Source organism: Peromyscus eremicus, chromosome 3 (genome assembly GCF_949786415.1).
Source record: "Peromyscus eremicus chromosome 3, PerEre_H2_v1, whole genome shotgun sequence".
Taxonomy (NCBI): domain Eukaryota; kingdom Metazoa; phylum Chordata; class Mammalia; order Rodentia; family Cricetidae; genus Peromyscus; species Peromyscus eremicus.
Genome location: NC_081418.1, coordinates 143,756,277 through 143,773,232, shown reverse-complemented (window position 1 = coordinate 143,773,232; position 16,956 = coordinate 143,756,277). Strand labels below are relative to the sequence as shown.

The 16,956-nt window shown below is 42.6% G+C and overlaps 1 long non-coding RNA gene across 1 annotated transcript; it reads right to left on the bottom strand.

Annotated features, from left to right (window-relative positions):
- Positions 1-12,125: 12,125 nt before the first annotated feature.
- Positions 12,126-15,772, bottom strand: LOC131907469 (uncharacterized). The gene is made up of 3 exons (XR_009378408.1): positions 15,634-15,772; positions 14,242-14,347; positions 12,126-12,950 (listed from the first exon to the last, which is right to left on the bottom strand). It is a non-coding gene; the product is annotated as an uncharacterized LOC131907469 (long non-coding RNA).
- Positions 15,773-16,956: the final 1,184 nt, after the last annotated feature.

The window sequence follows — 16,956 nt, the reverse complement described above, 5'->3', positions numbered from 1 at the left end:
TAAGTGGATTCAGGGTATACCTGGATGTGTGATAACGTAAGGACTTTCACAGGGTCCTGTGGCTGCAGTTGACAAAAGAGCAGTTCACAAGGAAAGAAGACCCTGGATAAAAGGAAAAGAGTGGGTTTCGGGAGAGAGGCAGGTGGTGGGCTTATTGGAGACAAATAATAGTTAATCACAACACAGAATCTGAAACTTTGAGTGACTTTCTGGAAGTTAGCAATGAAAGAGCCAGGGTTCCAATAAGGCTATTCGAACTTCATAGCCTCTGTCCCTAACTCACATGATCATGAATGAATGAATGAAGGGCAGTGAATACAGATGTGCTTGCATCTGTCCCATTCATACATGTAGACATAAATTAGTGGGAACCCCTTGGCAAGGCTGTGTGGGAAGTCACTGTTCATAGCGTTCTGACATTGCTCAGCTTTATTCCCCCTTATAGCTGTCACCTGAGGATGAAGGTAGAGAGTGCTGACAAGGAGATCTGGTGACAAATAGCATCAGTGACTGAAGCCTGTAGCCTAGTTGCCAAAGCACGCTAAACCAGCATCTCAAGGCCCACCCAGCATGCAGCAGTCAGCCAGCAGCAGCCTTGGATGGTGCCTATGAGCCCCATGGTAGCATTCTACAGGAAGGAATTGATGCCCAGAAAGTTGGTGCATTGGCAGAGAGGTCCCTCAGAGTATCCTGCCATGTCCCACAAGACGGCTTGGGATCAATGCAAGTGTGACAGAGGGGGGCCTTGGACAGAAACACACTGACGGAGAAGGTAAAGCTGCTCCTCTGCTTTCCAGAAGGGAACTCTGAAGATTGGGTCTCCGAAGATGGTGAAGTGAGGCGTGGGCGTTCGAGAGCCCTTGGACCTGGGAGGAAGCTGTATTGACTCCCTTAGTCTCTTTGAGCCCGTTTAACAAACTATTGACAGAATGCTTGGTAAATAAAGGGATTAAAGCCTTCTCTACTGATACCCACTTTCCCCTGGGAAGGGGATTATGAGGCAAGAGTACTGAGCCAATGGTATTCTCTAGATTCAAAGCCAAAAAGGCTAGTCACACTTGTGTCCTGTGATTCTGCTTTTATTTGCTTGAATAAGAGTATGGAATAAAACCAAAAGAATTGTGGGAAAGTTACCTTGGCATTGTGAAACATTTGTAACCTTGGTTATTAGAGTTTGTTTTCCCCTTGCTACTTGGAAACAAAAATTATTTTTCTAGGAAGCAGTTAGGTGAATTTAGAGGGTGGTTATTTTTTTTAATAACAATAATTAGGAGAAGGTGGGGGCTGAGGAAAAAACATCAAATACTTGCAAAAACTAATGAGTGGCGCAGAGAAGTTGAATACCTCACCAAGGGTCACACAGCACGTCAGTACTCTACCACCTGCCACCATTCTGCCTGTGTGACCTCACCATGAACTTCAGCTGCCACTTGCCATGATCCTTTTTACACAACCGCCAGGGCTGGTGTGAAGGTGCAAGTCAGGGGGCCTGAAATAAACACTTCGACTTTCTCAGATCATTTTTCAGTTATAAGGACTAGAAAAGTCAAGAATGTTCTCGGAGAATCGAGGCACATTGAAAGACATAATAGGTTTCTAGAGTCAAACTGACTAAGTCTTGGTCACAGGTCTGAGAGACGACTCAGCAGTTAAAGCTTGCCATGTACGATGACCTGAGTTTCAGTCCTCAGAATTTATGAAAAAGCCAGATGGGTGTGATGTCTACCTGTCATCTCAGCTTGAGGGAGGCGGAACCAAGGGATCCCAGAGCAAGCTGGTTGGCTAGACAAGCTAACAGTGAGCTCAATATTCAGCAAGAGTCTCAATGCATAAGGTGGGAATGACTCAGACAATACCAAACGTTGACCCATGCACATGTGTACCCACACATGAAAGTATGAATACACTCATGCACACCACACACACACACACACACACACACACACACACACACACACACACACACTATAAACACACAATGAACACCAAGTTTTTCAGTCTATATTGCAAGCAACTGGCCAGGTAGCAGAGCTGTCTCTGGGGGAGTTGGTGATGGTGATTTGACATGACTCCAAGGGAGCTGGCTGGCACCAAGCTGGAACCCTAACAGCTGCAAGTGTTCCAATATGATCACACACTGTTGCTGGTGTTACCTGGAATGACCACAGTTGCTGCCTGGTGCCCAAGGAGTCAACAACTTTTGTTATTGGTACCTGCTCCTACTCCACCTTCATCTCCAGGATTCCAGAGGAGAAAGACTGGAAGGAGTGGTAGACAGCAAGGATCACGTGGAGCCTGGTTGCTGGGCCCACAGTGACAGTGGATGTGCACAGGCTGGGAGCCTGACGCTCCCTTGGAGAGGCAGGATCAGCATCTGAGACCAGAGATGGCAACTGAGGTCTGGGCAGGAATGTGCCGATATACCTCCCTTCTGATGGAGAGCCTGGAGCCACTAGGCCACAGCTTAGTAAATGACAAAGCAATAACAGGCCAAAGGCAGTCATGGATTAAATATAAATAAGGAAATTATTTTCAAACACATTTTTCAAAGTCTAGATTCCTAAACCTAGACGTGACTGGATATGCAAATGATGGGGAGGAGGCGCATCAAGCTGTGCCCGCGGCCTCGTTAGATGCTCACTGTGGCAGATCATGCTGCCGAGCTTACCGTGGCTCACACACAACTGGGGCTGCCAAGGCCAAAGAAAGTTCTGTTCAGGAAGGCTGAAGAAGAGAAGAAGGGAGAGATTCTGTGAGGCACTGCCCTTCTCATGCAAGGACACTGGAGGGAAGTCTAGTGGAGACTTGGTGGAGAGCCTGAGATGCTATTCCATCAGTCACAGACTGACAGTGAACAAGTGCGAGGCAGCACACAAGAGAAGAAAACGGAAGTGATGGAGCCATCCCACCTTGGAAGCACTGAAAGACCCACCCTTAAACATGGACTTGCACATCACAATAAAGATCACGTTTTGTAGGATATCCAAAGGCAGGGGTTGATTCACAAAACCTGCTGTGGAAGATAAAAACAACAACAGCCACCTGACCTCCTTTTCTAGTTTTGGGATGAATGATTACAGGAGTGGTAATGCTGGAGAAGGGCAGAGAAGATGGTAGAACATCTGGAAACATGGAAGGGCACAGTTGCTATGCTGGCAAAGGGACTTAGCAGAGAGAAGACTGCATAAGAGCAAACAGCAGATCCCCATCTCTGAGATACACACACACACACACACACACACACACACACACACACAGGCTAAAAAAATCTGTACGTAAAGGCAGGGAGGAGACTTAAAAAAAAGAAGTGGGCATGGTGGCATATATCTGTTGGGCATGGTGTCATATGCCTGTGATCCCAGCACTTGAGAAAGTATCAACAGGGTGATCAGAAGTTTGAGACCAGCCTGAGTTACATGAAACCCTGTCTCAAAAAACCACACACATAACACACACACACACACACACACACACACACACACACACACACACACACAGAGAGAGAGACAGAGACAGAGACAGAGAAACAGAGCCCAAAGACCCTATTCTAACAGACAGTTTCTAGAGGCAGGTCCAATGTCCCCCACCTGCAATCCTTAGGGGAAGGTTGTTAGTTCCAGAAACCTTTGAGCTACATAGTAAGGTGGGAGAGAGAGGTGGAGTGGGGGAAGGGGAGGGAGACAGAAAAAGATTTTATTTCAAAAGGAGGAAAAATGAAATGTTGTGGCATAGACAAAAGTGCCCAAACAAATTTGAGATGGGCAACAGCATTTCCAGAGTGTTCGAGTGCACCAGGGCTGTTCTCCAGGAGTGGATAAGGAAGACAAATGGCGGTGGCGGCAGCACAGTGGGAAGTGCGGAAGGATGCAGCCAGAGAGGAAAGAAGCTAATCCAGATGTCTCACAGGCACTCAGTGTGAGACAAAGAGATGGAAACCCCAGCAGCCACAGACCATTCCTCGGAGTGGCAGGTGTTTCAGAGGGAGCAAAAGTTGGTGTTGGCAGGAGCTGGGTGAAGGGGGCCCTGTCAGCCTCTGCTGATAACTGTTGAGTGCTGCAAACTTCTGTGTTCTAGCAACATCCAGAATATTAAAAAAAAAAAAAAGAAAAAAGAAAAGAAAAGGAAGTGTATGTTCTTAGTCTACTTTTTCACTGCTGGAAATAGATGCTTTAAAAATACCGTGGTGGTGGTGGTGGTGGTGGTGGTGGTGGTGGTGGTGGTGGTGGTGGTGGTGTGTGTGTGTGTCTTTTAAATATCCTAAATATGTATCCATAGAGATACGGCGGAATAAATCAAGCTACACTCATGGTAGGGCTACTGCTGTGCTGTTTTAATAAGAGCTAAAGAGGTAAGGAGACAGCGCAGTCAGTGAACTGTTTCCCAGGTCACCATGACGACCTAAATTTAGGTGTTTAGCACCCTAATAGAAAGAAGAGTGTTGCCCTGTACATTTGTAACCCCAGCCTGGGGAGACAGGCATGGGCAGATCCCTGAGTTCATTGGACAGCCAGCCCGGTCTAATCAGGGAGCCCCAAGACCCAGCAAGAAGTGGTGTCTCAAAACAGAAAGTGGAGAGTAACTGAAAAAGATATGTCACATCAACATCTCACATCCATACTTACACACCAATACACTTAACACATACATGTCACACACACACACACACACTTGTGCACACACACAACATATACAAAGAGCTAGCTCTGAAGTGCATTAAGTTGGAAGAAGTTTGTAGAACGAAGTGGGAAAAGCAAGCAGTAGACAAATGTGTGCATGATTGTCTGATTTAGGAAGTGCACACCCACTCACATATATCCCTTACTTGTGCGTACATGAATGTATTTAGATAATTAATGGGAAGTAATATTTTGGATGGATGCAAGAAGTAGATGTCTATATACATGTTCATTTGTTACAAGAGACAGAGCTCACTGGGACTGGATACAGAAAAGTACTGAAGAAAATGGAGTTCTGTTGTAGTGTCAAACTCTAAAAATCCTGGCATTAAAATGTATTGCTGGATAAATTGAAGTTCCCTGTGTTTGAATATCCTCTGTTGGGGTCTCAGTCCTGCCTAGGGCCTGCAAGGTGAGGGGGCTGAATCTGACACCTCTTTGGGAAGGAAGAAAATTCAGAATTCAGCCACCTTGTGAAGGTTCCTCCCATCTTTCAAGCTTGCTCAGAGAGATAGCCCACAGCTTCAGATTTCTCATGTAAAAACTCAGTCATAGTGAGAGGCTTAAAATAAGTGCTTTGTGTGAGATCCAGATGTCATTTCAAGCAAGAAAAAAAATTCTTTCATTTTTGAAAAATAACCTTTGACACCTAAAGTGGTTCTAATGAGCTATTTCGTTTGAGATCTTCCTAAACGGTGACTTTCTGGGGTAGCAAGAGCGGTGACCCAGAGAAACTGATGTCCTTTGCTTATGTGTGTTAGGAAAGCCCTGCCAGCAGAGCCCGCCCTGTCCCCTGTCCACTCCCTCAATGACACTGTCGTGCACACTGCTATGATGTCTGTGCTTCATGCTGGAGGGACAGACTCACAGCTTTCAGAGAGGAGCATGCTCCAGTGATGTCACCTTGTATGTGGCCTTGTCTGAGTGCTCAGTGGTGTGCATTTCACTGGTAGCAATGGCAGAAATCTGTTGATGTGTTGGCCAAAGGAGGACTTTGAAGTCTTAAGTCACCACAGGCTGCATCCCCTAAAAGAATGTCGGGAGCCATGTCTGCTGTGTGCTGTATGTTTGGCTCAGCGACTACCAAAGAAACCAGACCAAGACCCTAACGTCATGGCTCCATGTCTGTTCTTGAGAAAATCAAGCAAAGAGTTTTTGCTTTGTTTTGGGTTTGGTTTTTGGTTTTATAGCTTGTTTGTTTGTTTGTTTGTTTGTTTCTCACATAAGGAAGATGCTCTGAGTTCTCTGGAGATCTTTTTAACAGCCGTTATGGAAGATGACTGAAATTTTAAAGACAGCTGTCACTATGAAATGAGCTTGAAGTAATGATGTTTGTTTAATGTTTACTGCTGCGGAATTCCAAGTGCTTTACACAGATTCTCATAGGTGTTTTTCAAGATTTCATTTTTCCTGATCATACTTTAATCTTGACTATAAACACTTTGTTCAGTTTTTACTTTGGCTTTTCTCTAAAATAGCTCCAGTTAATGGCATTTCTTACTGCACTCTGCATCCCCAGGATTATACACTTATGCATTTTCAGACTCCTGGAGAAGGTTTCGAGAATGTTCTCTCAGAGGCAGGCTTCTCTGTTTACCTCCTTCTCTTCTCTTTCAACCGCTTTTGTTTGTAATATTTTCACCACATGTCTCTTCTGCTGAAGGAAGAGCTGAGTGAAACATACCCTGTGTTTTCTACTTAGATGCATCCTTTTATTTTTAATTTTGGGTATTTATCATTTAAAATAACCTGCCTTGCTCTATAAAGAATGTGAGATGGGGTTGAAGGTGTAGCTCAGTGGTAGAGCAAACTCCTCAAAATGTGCAAAGCCCTGGGTTTGCTTCCCAGCACAGAAGATAACTAATTTAAGATGTCTGTCCGAATATCTGAGTTGGTATGTGGAGAATTGTCTACAAAGGACTCTTCCTTCAATCCTCCATTAATTTGTTCCTTAAAGAAACAAGGGGGGAAATTGTGGTTAAGATAGGAGAGTCTTTTGTACCCAAATCTCAGATATTGCCTTTGTTTGAGAAAGTGTCTGCTAAGAACACCTCTTCCTTAAACAGTCTGCAGACAATGAATGCTGTGGAAACCATCATCCAGAGTGGGTCATGGGGTCACGAAATTATGTTTGAGACACAGAAATCAAGTCACCTGTTTTTTTCTGGATATGCAGAGCAAGGCTCTGAGAGCTTTAGAAATTTGTCCATGGCCACTGGAATCCTTAGGATTTGGAACTTAGCTTAAGAGGACAGGACACCAGCAAAGCTTCAAAATAAAAGCTATTCAAGAAGGAAGGAACTAGCATGAGATAGAGTGGCTTGGTTATTCTGTTGAGAGGGGAGCTGGCAACAAGAGCAGGGTGAGCAGAGGAAGTCCTGATCTGTAGTATTTAACAATTTCATGGTGTCCATACTCAGCCTAAGCCACCCAACCAGTGCCACTGAGCAAGGATGTGGGACGAGATGAGCACAGTTGAGATGCCTCTTGAAAGTGACAGAGCTTGAATTGTAATGATCGTTAGGACTTTAGGAGGAAAAGAATAAAACTAGTTCAGGGAATGGAGCCCTCTCTGCTTCAGGGGCTAATGATTATGTTTTAAAATACAGTTCAAAAAGGAGGAGGGGGTCACTGTGAGGCGTCTCTGTGACTCTTCCCAAAATGATCACTTCTACTCTCAATGCCAAAGTATTTATTAATACCTTCCATGGAAACAATTGTCAAAGCCTCACTTGGTATTGTCAGTCAAGTTGGTCCCCTCTGGAAGGTGTGTCTATGTCTTACTCCTTCACTGTCACAGAGTTGGGAGATCATTCATGATAGGAGCTCAACCTTTCAGTCATACTGCTTGGCTTCAAGTCCTGATGTTGCATGCAACATCACTGATCCTGCTTGGTAGTGTCTTAGAAGTCAGCAAATCCTTATACAGACTTAGATATCAATGGGGAGGCTCAGTCACAGATTAGCTGTGATGATGAATGCTATCATTAGACAAGTTCAGAACCTGACACATTTCTGCCCCCAATAAACATCATGTGGTCCTGTTGTCTATGAGCATGCAACCCAGTGCCTGCCACATACTGGTGTGTAATTATTGTTGAAATGAATTAATGTGAAACAGACATGATCCTGCTGGTGTGGGAAAGAGTATGTGAGAAAAATCTGTGAACAACTTATTGTTGGGAAAATAAGAATGGCATATTTAATAAAAGCCAGGAGATCATAGAATTATAGGATCAGAACTGTTTCCCTGCTGAGGTGTTGTGAACACAGAGGGGGATCATCTGTGCCCCCTTCACCCCATGTGCTAGACACTGTACATCTATAAATATATCATCTGTTATCACAATAGCTTTTATAGACTGCCATTGATTGAAATATCTTCTTTTCAGAACAGTTGCTTTTGGAAAAAAATATGAGTGTTGGAGTTTCAGAATAAATAACATTGCATTTTATTCCATTTGTTTCAATCCGTCATTCCAATTGATTTGCGTTTCTTCCAAACTTGATTCAGCAATTTATGTGATATCATCTGTCCTCACTAGGTTATTATTGTCTGCAGTTTCTTGAACACAACTTCAGTTTTGTTCTCTAAAACACTATATAGGTCACTTTTAAGAGCAGAGTCCCCTGACATGTCACCAAAAACCTCTCTCTTTGTTGGCATTGATTCATTAAACAATCTCTTCTTTTCTTTTGGGATATAGATTTTTTTAAACTACTTTTCAATCTGTCAAAGTATGCAGTAATCCATGTTGTAGTTCATCTTGTTCACAGGAATGTCAGGGGAAACTTTGCCAAATAGCTCTCTCCACAGCATTGTCTCCCATGGATACATTAAGTCTATTAGTAAAGAAATTGCCACTCTTATTTTTTACCATCTGTCCCTGGCTGACCTATGTTGAGCATCCCTAAATCAAATGACTTCCTTTTCTGAGTCTCATGATCCATGGCACTGACGTTGATTAGATAGAGGTAGGCTAGGCTAACACGCAGGACTTGAACATGTAGGTGAGACGTTTGGGCACAATGCTAAGGACTGAGAGAAGTTGTTGAAATTTTTCAATGGACATGTATGACAAAGTCATGAGGTGGGCGTGGTGTGTGTGTGTGTGTGTGTGTGTGTGTGTGTGTGTGTGTGTGTGTCTAACGTGTGTTTATGTTGATGTGTGCCCATGTACATGTGTATGTATGGAGGCTGTCAGTGGACAGTGAGTGCTTTATTTGCTTGCCACATTATTTTTGAGACAGACTCTTTCACTGTATCTGAAGTGCTCAAATTAGCCTAGGCTGTCTGGCCAGTGAACTCTAAGGATGCACCTCTTTCTGCTGCCCCTGAGTTGAGATTACACATACATGCTGATGATCTAACTCAGATCTTCATGTTTGTGCTGAAAGAATTCTACAGCTAATCTAATTGCCAACATTCAAAGTTGTGATTTCAGAAAGCCACCTGGAAGAAGTGTCTCGAGGATACCATGTGAGCTCAGAAGTCCTGCAGGAGTCACTAGGCTAGACCTCTCTAGTACAGGTTACTTGCTATAAAGACACAACAATACAATTGTATTTAAAAGAAAAAAGGCCAAAGGATGTATTGAGGGAAGACGATAGGACTTAAAAATAGGCCTTTTAAAGCTTTTCAACCATTCCCACATAATCAAACATGCATAAACTAATGTTGCTTTGGCCCCTGGAGTAAATATTCTTGCTTGGGAATGGATGTGATTCAGTGGGTCTCCAGGGCTGTGTCTTTTCTCCCCAAGGCTCTCCATGCATCTGGGAAGTCATTTGGAGATAGCCTTAGCAATATGAGGGGAACAGATTTACAACAAAATCAAGATCAATAGTTTATTGAAGAGTGAGCAGTCTCCACCTTAGGATAGCTTGTGATTTTTCAACTTTGTGATGACATGAAAGTGATTTGCGCCCAATAGAAACCATGTTTCATTTTATTTTACTTATCTTCTCTATGTGTGCAAAGGTGTGTGTGTGTGTGTGTGTGTGTGTGTGTGTGTGTGTGTGTGTGTGTATCTGTGTTTGGGTATGAATGGTATGGTAGAGGTCAACCTTGCCTGTTGTTCCTCAAGGGATATCCACCTTGTACTTTGAGACACGATCTCTCACTGGGACCTGGGCTCATTGATTAGGCGAGGCTGGCTGGCCCACAAGTCCCTAAGATTTTCCTTTCATTTCTCCCCAGCATCCAAATGACAAGTGCATGATACCACACCTGGCATTAAGGGAAGTGCTCAACAAGCACTTTGCCAATCAGCTGAGCCATCTCCCTAGACCCTGTTTGTGTGTGTGTGTATGTGTGTGTGTGTGTGTCTATATTTTCAATTTGGTACTGGTGATATATGGTAGGTCAAAAGTGTTCAATACATTTTCATATTACATTTTCAAGTTATTATGGGCTTATTAGGTCATAATCTCATTGGAGGTCATGGTGCATCTACACATATAAAGGAACAAAAACATTGGGTTCCATGCTTAATTCTGAACCTAGAAGCAAAAGAGCTTTTGGGATAAAAGCAAAAGAGCTAGCACCAGAGTTAATGCCAGAGGAAAACTGTGCAAATGCCAAACAAGGCAGTCTAAGACACGAAATCAGTGCCCACGTTATAAAGATGTACTAAGCAAGGTGGTGGCTATGGGGTCCTAATTTGGCCATGGAAGTAAAGTGATCAGCTTTGTGGGACAAGCTAGAGGGGGGAACTAATCACACTTAAGTGAAGACAGACGAAGGACCTAAGATGAGAGAGAGTTTGAGTTGGCATTAGGAATGCACACCTTTCACATCAGAGTCATGACGGTGGTGTTTCCTAGTGATGGGTGGCACAGTCTTTGTGGCCCCACACGGCTGCTCACAGAGAAATCTGTTTCATCCCAGGGTGTCTTCTTAGTTCAGCAGGTGCAACTGTGCATTGACACATGCAGTTGTCACCAACTCAACCACACACTCTTCTCCAAGCAAGTGGTGTCTATATTCCTTCATCATAGTGTAACCTTATTTTATTGTAAATCAGAGATTTATAGTTCTCTGAACAATTCCCCAGCGAACTTCTGTTATAACTCAGAGCACATCCAGCTACCTCATTTGCTACAGGCACTCTCTTATCTTTCCTAATACTCTTTGCTAATCTCAGGATTATGTTTGTTATTATAGTTGAGTAAAACAAACAAACAAACAAACAAACCCCACAGCCATATGACCCAGGAAAGTGAAGAATTTCATAGCTCTTGATATAGAAGCTATGGGGTTTGGGAGGGTTCCCAGACCATTGTAGGTCCTCATTCAATACTAATTGAGAGGGTAAGTGAATGAAAGGATTACTTCTCTTGAGTGAACAGTCATTTCATTTTCGGCATCTGTTTTAGAAAGTATTCTCTCCATTGTGTGCTATGCCGGTATTGGTTTGCCTTTGTTTAATAGCTTCTGAGACAGTTCAGAGAAGCCTGGGAGAGGCTAGGAGACAGTGGTTTGCGGTGGCTGAGCCCCTTTTCATCTCTTGTGCAGGTGGGGAAATGGAAAGACAAGTCCCTTCAGATGAAATATTATGTGTGGCCTCGAATGTGTCCTGAGACTGAAGAGCAGGAGGATGACCATCTGAGCATCGTGACCTTGGAGGAGGCTCCATTTGTCATTGTGGAAAGTGTGGACCCTCTCAGTGGAACCTGTATGAGGAATACAGTACCCTGCCAGAAGCGCATCATCTCTGAGTATGACGCCTCCCTAGATGGATGGTTATAGGTGGCCTGGGAGAGAGTCAGATGTGCTGTTTGCTGACCTGGAGTTAGGCACCCTGTGAAATTCTCAGCTGCCATTAGGCTGTAGGATCAATGGGAGCTTTGATCAATGTGTAGCTCCATCTAAAACCCTGACCTGAGACAGTGACTTCTCTGTTAAGGTTCCTTTGACCTTGCTCAGCCCCAGTGACTGGGACCTCAAGTCTGCTGAGTTTTAGGTTTCTTTGGGTGTGGAAATATGTTCTATCTAAGCCATCATTTTGAGAATTAGACCTATTTTTGAAATAATTCCATTTGATTTATGCTGTCAAAAGTTGGGGTTACAGTATTCTCAGATGAGGGTGGGAAAAAGCATCTCGGAGGGCCAACTGCAGAGTCCCTCAGGATCTGGTAGGCATTTTGTACCTGAGTTCAGGTTTTGATGAAAACCATGAACTCAATGAAAAATTCATTCAGCTGAAACTGTAGGATACATGCCTTTTCCTCATCTATGTTGTACTTCAAAGGAACATTAAAAAGTGTGCCGTGATATGACTCAGGATCCCGAGATAATAAAAAATACCACAGTTCTAGGTCTGATCTCTTTCCTTACTCAGGAATAAACTGTACCGTGAGAGAGGAGGTTGAGATTGGAGTTTTAATGAAAAAGTAATTTTCCTTCCTATACAAAGTCTTGCTTTGTTTATTTGTTTTGTTTTTTTTTTTCTTTAACTGGGTAGGAATAAAACAGATGAGGAGCCAGGCTACATCAAAAAATGCTGCAAGGGGTTCTGTATTGATATCCTTAAGAAAATTTCTAAGTCTGTGAAGTTCACCTATGACCTTTACCTGGTGACCAATGGCAAGCATGGAAAGAAAATCAATGGGACCTGGAATGGCATGATCGGTGAGGTCAGTATCAGGGGCAAGGTCACGACAAAGTCATTTCCGTTGTGCACTTATGTTTTGCTTAAACATTGTTAAAGGTTTATCTTGTGAACTTAACAACATGTAAAATAATAACTAGAGAGAAGGAGAAATAGCTCAGCCAGTAACGTGCTTATCTTATAATCATGAGGACCTGAGTTTGATCCCCAGAACCCAAATGAAATTTCAATTACGATAATATGTGCTTATAATCCCAGTGCTGGGAAGGATTCCTGGGGCCTGGTGGCTACCGAGGCTAGCTAAATTGGTGAGCTCCAGGCCAACGACAGACCCACAGAGGAGGGGAATGGTATTCTAGGGATGGTGCCCAAGTGACTGCTGAGCCATGATAATTTTGCTTGTGGTAGACCTGCCTTCTGTAACATTCTAATTGGAGCATTGTACCTTTTTTTTTCAGGTGGTCATGAAGAGGGCCTACATGGCAGTGGGGTCACTAACTATCAATGAAGAACGATCAGAGGTTGTTGACTTCTCTGTGCCCTTTATAGAGACTGGCATCAGTGTCATGGTATCACGCAGCAATGGGACTGTGTCACCTTCTGCCTTCTTAGGTAAATCACATGTTTACTGATGACAGGAAATTGACTCAAGGACAAGTAGCTGGAATGAGAAACAATTACAGGACATGATTTGTTGAGAGTTTAATTCAGACAGGAAATTCATTTGGGTATACTTGGTTATTCTTAAACACAAAAATTAAGAACACCTAGAAATCAAGGAGGTATGTTGCCCTACAAGAAAATACTTGGAGAATGGTAAGGAGAAGTCCCATATAGTCCCTTTTTCATCACTTAATGTTCATTTGGCTTTAAGAAAATTTGCTCTATCCTGGGACTACATTTTCCTCATCCACAGAATATGGCATCTCAATCAGTTGACCTCTAAGACTTCTTTCTGCATTAATAATTTCTAAGTCTAGATATCTTCTGTCTTATTTACTATTCTATTGGTGTGGAAAGACACCATGACCAAGGCAACTCATATGAAACAAAGTCTTTGACTGAGGTTTTGCTTATAAATTCAGAGTTAGTCCATTATCATTATGGCAGGATACAGACAGTCATGGAGCTGGAGCAGTAGCTGAGTGCTTTATATCCTGACCCACAGGCAGCAGGTGTTGAAAGAGAGAGACACTGGAACGGGTTTTTGAAACCTCAAAGCCCACTCCTAGTGGCACACCCCCTCTAACAAGGCTACATCTTAATCCTTTTTAAACAGTTTATCAACTGGGGACTAAGCAGGCAAATACATGATTCCATGGGGACCATTTTCATTCAAACCACCACCTAACTGAAAGACCTATTTATTTTTTAATTATCTTCAAGAATTGAACTCAGGGCTAACACAAATATGAACAACTAAACATTTTCTGTTTTCACATGAGTTTTCTGAGATTTTGCTAGCCAGAGCTCATCTGGCTTCTTCCTACCCCCTTTCTCACCTTTGTCCCTAATAACATTCTCTACTTGCCCACTCTCTAGCATCACTCAAATGTAAAAAGCATTAGATATGATTTAAGACTGGGTGAGATAAGGCCACAACTTCAATTAGATGAGGTCTTTTGTGAGCTCATATACCATATGTGTATGTTTTTTTGTTTTTGTTTTTGTTTTTTGGTTGAGGCTATGGAGCTAGGGGTTGAAAAATAAAATATCACTTTGAAAACAGAACATTGGGCTATGAGAAAAGAAGCCTTGTCTGGTCATAAACAAGCTATAAACCTTTGGATTAGTCACAATCACTATAAGGGGAAGAACATTTTTTAAATGAAAACGTTAGAAGAGATGATGACTAGCCTTTATTTAAATTCTGTCTGTGATGGGATTAATTCAATTAATGTACCACTAAATGGAATTATAGATTCTATAAAACTTTACTATAAGTTACTTACATTTCTTAGCCAATCTTCTTAATGATGGTGAAGCATTTTCCAGGAGTTCTATGATAAAGCCCAGGAAGGTTGTCATTCTAGCCTGTGTTCTAGTTCACTCCACAACCTGTAGCCATTGTAATGGACACAGATAAATATGCAACATAATATTGTGGGAAACGTAGGCAATGTTTCAGGGTACCCTCAGTTCATAACCTGACTGCCACTTTCTGAGCATGACTGTAGAAAGAACCTTGCCCTCTCACACTTAATTTACTGTAAAATAAATATAGCCACCCAATAATGAAAGGCCTATTAGGAAGATTATAAATAATGGTACATGGGGAAGTCCTTCATAAATTGTAAAAATCAATAAAGATGTTTGGTACATTTGTTTGCAGAAAGTTGCCCTAAGCTAGATGAGGCAGGAGTAGGTAGGAGGAGAGAGAAATCACAGATATGAAGCATTCATTCAGTTCTTGGCCAATCATAGAAAAGCATGAAACCAGGGTAGGATTTTCACCCATTATAGTCAAAGGTGGAGGAGGTTTTCCCTGCCCCAGTTGAAGCAGATTCAAATGTACCCTGTAGGTTTGAATTCCTGCTGCCACTGAAAGCTTTGTATTTCACAGTGGTGTGTTAAGCTCTGGGGATTTGTTAAGGGTATTTTTAAATTGATTAAGTGACCAGGCTTTTATAATCCCATTGGAAGTTCAATAATAAAGTAGGTTTCAGAGTGGGAAATGTATTTTCTAATTTTCAGCCAACTTCCCCCTCTCTCAACTTCATCTTTATTAATGACTTGGAAGAAGGGGAAAACAGCATGTTAATTCACTTATTATGAGTTTACAATGTGATGTGACAGCTAAAAAGGCCAGAACTATTTTGGGACACAATTGATCGGCACTGTATCATGGGACAGAATTACCATCATCCTTTTGCGTCTAAGGCATCATAGAGATGGCTTATTGGAATGTAGTGTTCAGCTTATAGGTCCCTCTAAGCCAGAGAGATTTGGCTCAGATGGAATAGATGTAGCAAATACGATGAAAGATACTAAAGAAAGCATGCACAGGACAGTCTTGTTCTCTCGTCTAGCCTTAGCCCATCAATGTATTGCTTAGTAATAAGAGACAGATTGTAACTGCTCTGTGATTCACAAACCATGCCTGTTCCCTTGTTCCCTAAGAAATGTCCACCATTGTAGACACTGAGAGTCAATGCAGTTTTTTTAACCAATTAATGCATACTCTCATATCTTAATGATATCTACTATGATCTACCACAACAAAGTAGGCTGAAAAAGTAACTACAGGCTGGACACTAAGAGAAGTGTGTGGACACAAAAGTGAAGGGGAATGGCTATTCATTGTATGACAGTATTGCCAAACCAACTCAGCTCTAATGTAGTACCTGCATTTGTCAAGAATTTGTCCACAAGACTCACAAACACTGGGGAAGGCTTCCTTCACAGTATGGCCGTGTTGAGGTGGACGTAAAGCAAGTCAGTTTAAAATCATTTACTCGTAGCATATCCACTTCTTCCAATTGCACCCTTCATTGAAAAATCAAAATTGGGTCAGAGAGGGAAAGAAACTGCCCCCGATAAAGCCAAGAAAGACTCACAAATCAGATGGGGCCTTTATGTATTTGATAACAGTGATCTTTACATGCCCAGGTGGAAAAGCGGCTGCTTGAGCGTATCTTATGTCTCCCAAATTGAACCCTGGCTCTCTGAGGGCACACAGCACACTTGTGGCTCGCTCCTCCCCAAAGAGGTGTTTGCATGAGCAGATGATTATGGAAGTGATGAGCTGCTTGTTCTGTTTTGACCCTGAGCACTGTTTTGCTTTCCTTCCCAGAGCCATTCAGTGCTGACGTGTGGGTAATGATGTTTGTGATGCTGCTCATTGTCTCTGCTGTGGCTGTCTTTGTCTTTGAATACTTCAGCCCTGTGGGTTACAACAGGTGCCTCGCTGATGGCAGAGGTAAGGCTACGTGGGACTCCTGTATCTCTACCCTGCCCCTACTTCACTACTCAGACCCATTATACTCATTGTTTGTTACCTGTAATCTCCCTACTTTCTGTGAGGCTGGGGACCATTAGCATGTCAGTGTAGCAGTAAGTACAGTAAGAAGAAAGTAGTGAGAAGAAAGATTGATCATGGAGATGGTTAATATGTGTCTGGACACTATTTGTAAACTGTGAGTTATGGGCAATTTATTGGGAGAAATATGAGGGAAAAGGCAGGCTATATACAAAGAGTAAGATTAAGAAAAATTAGACTGCACAGAGGGTATATGAAAATTATTGTGGCCATTGGAGCTTCCCATAGCTGAAAGGTTACTACAGAGTTACAGGGTCTCCACAACCTGTGTCTTTGGCCCAACCCCCCTCCCAGGGAGTATGGAAGTAGCATGCTTGAAATAAAAAGGGCACAGAAGGCCAGTTCTCACTTGTAGCTACTATAGAATGGGTCTCATTTCCTGAGTAGGTAGGCATGAACATGGGGAAACTGGCCTTGTGTTAGAAGCACTTTTGATATTTTTGAAAACTTCATTGAACTCTGAAGCAGTCATGAGAATCTGAGAAATAGCTCCTTTAGAACTTCATACAAGCCCCAGGATTAATAAATATGCCACTTCTTCTAAATCTTTTCCTTCTAGAATTCTAGTTATTCTGGAATGTACCTCCAAGAGGACAGATTCTTCATCTTAGGTACTAATAAGAATTGC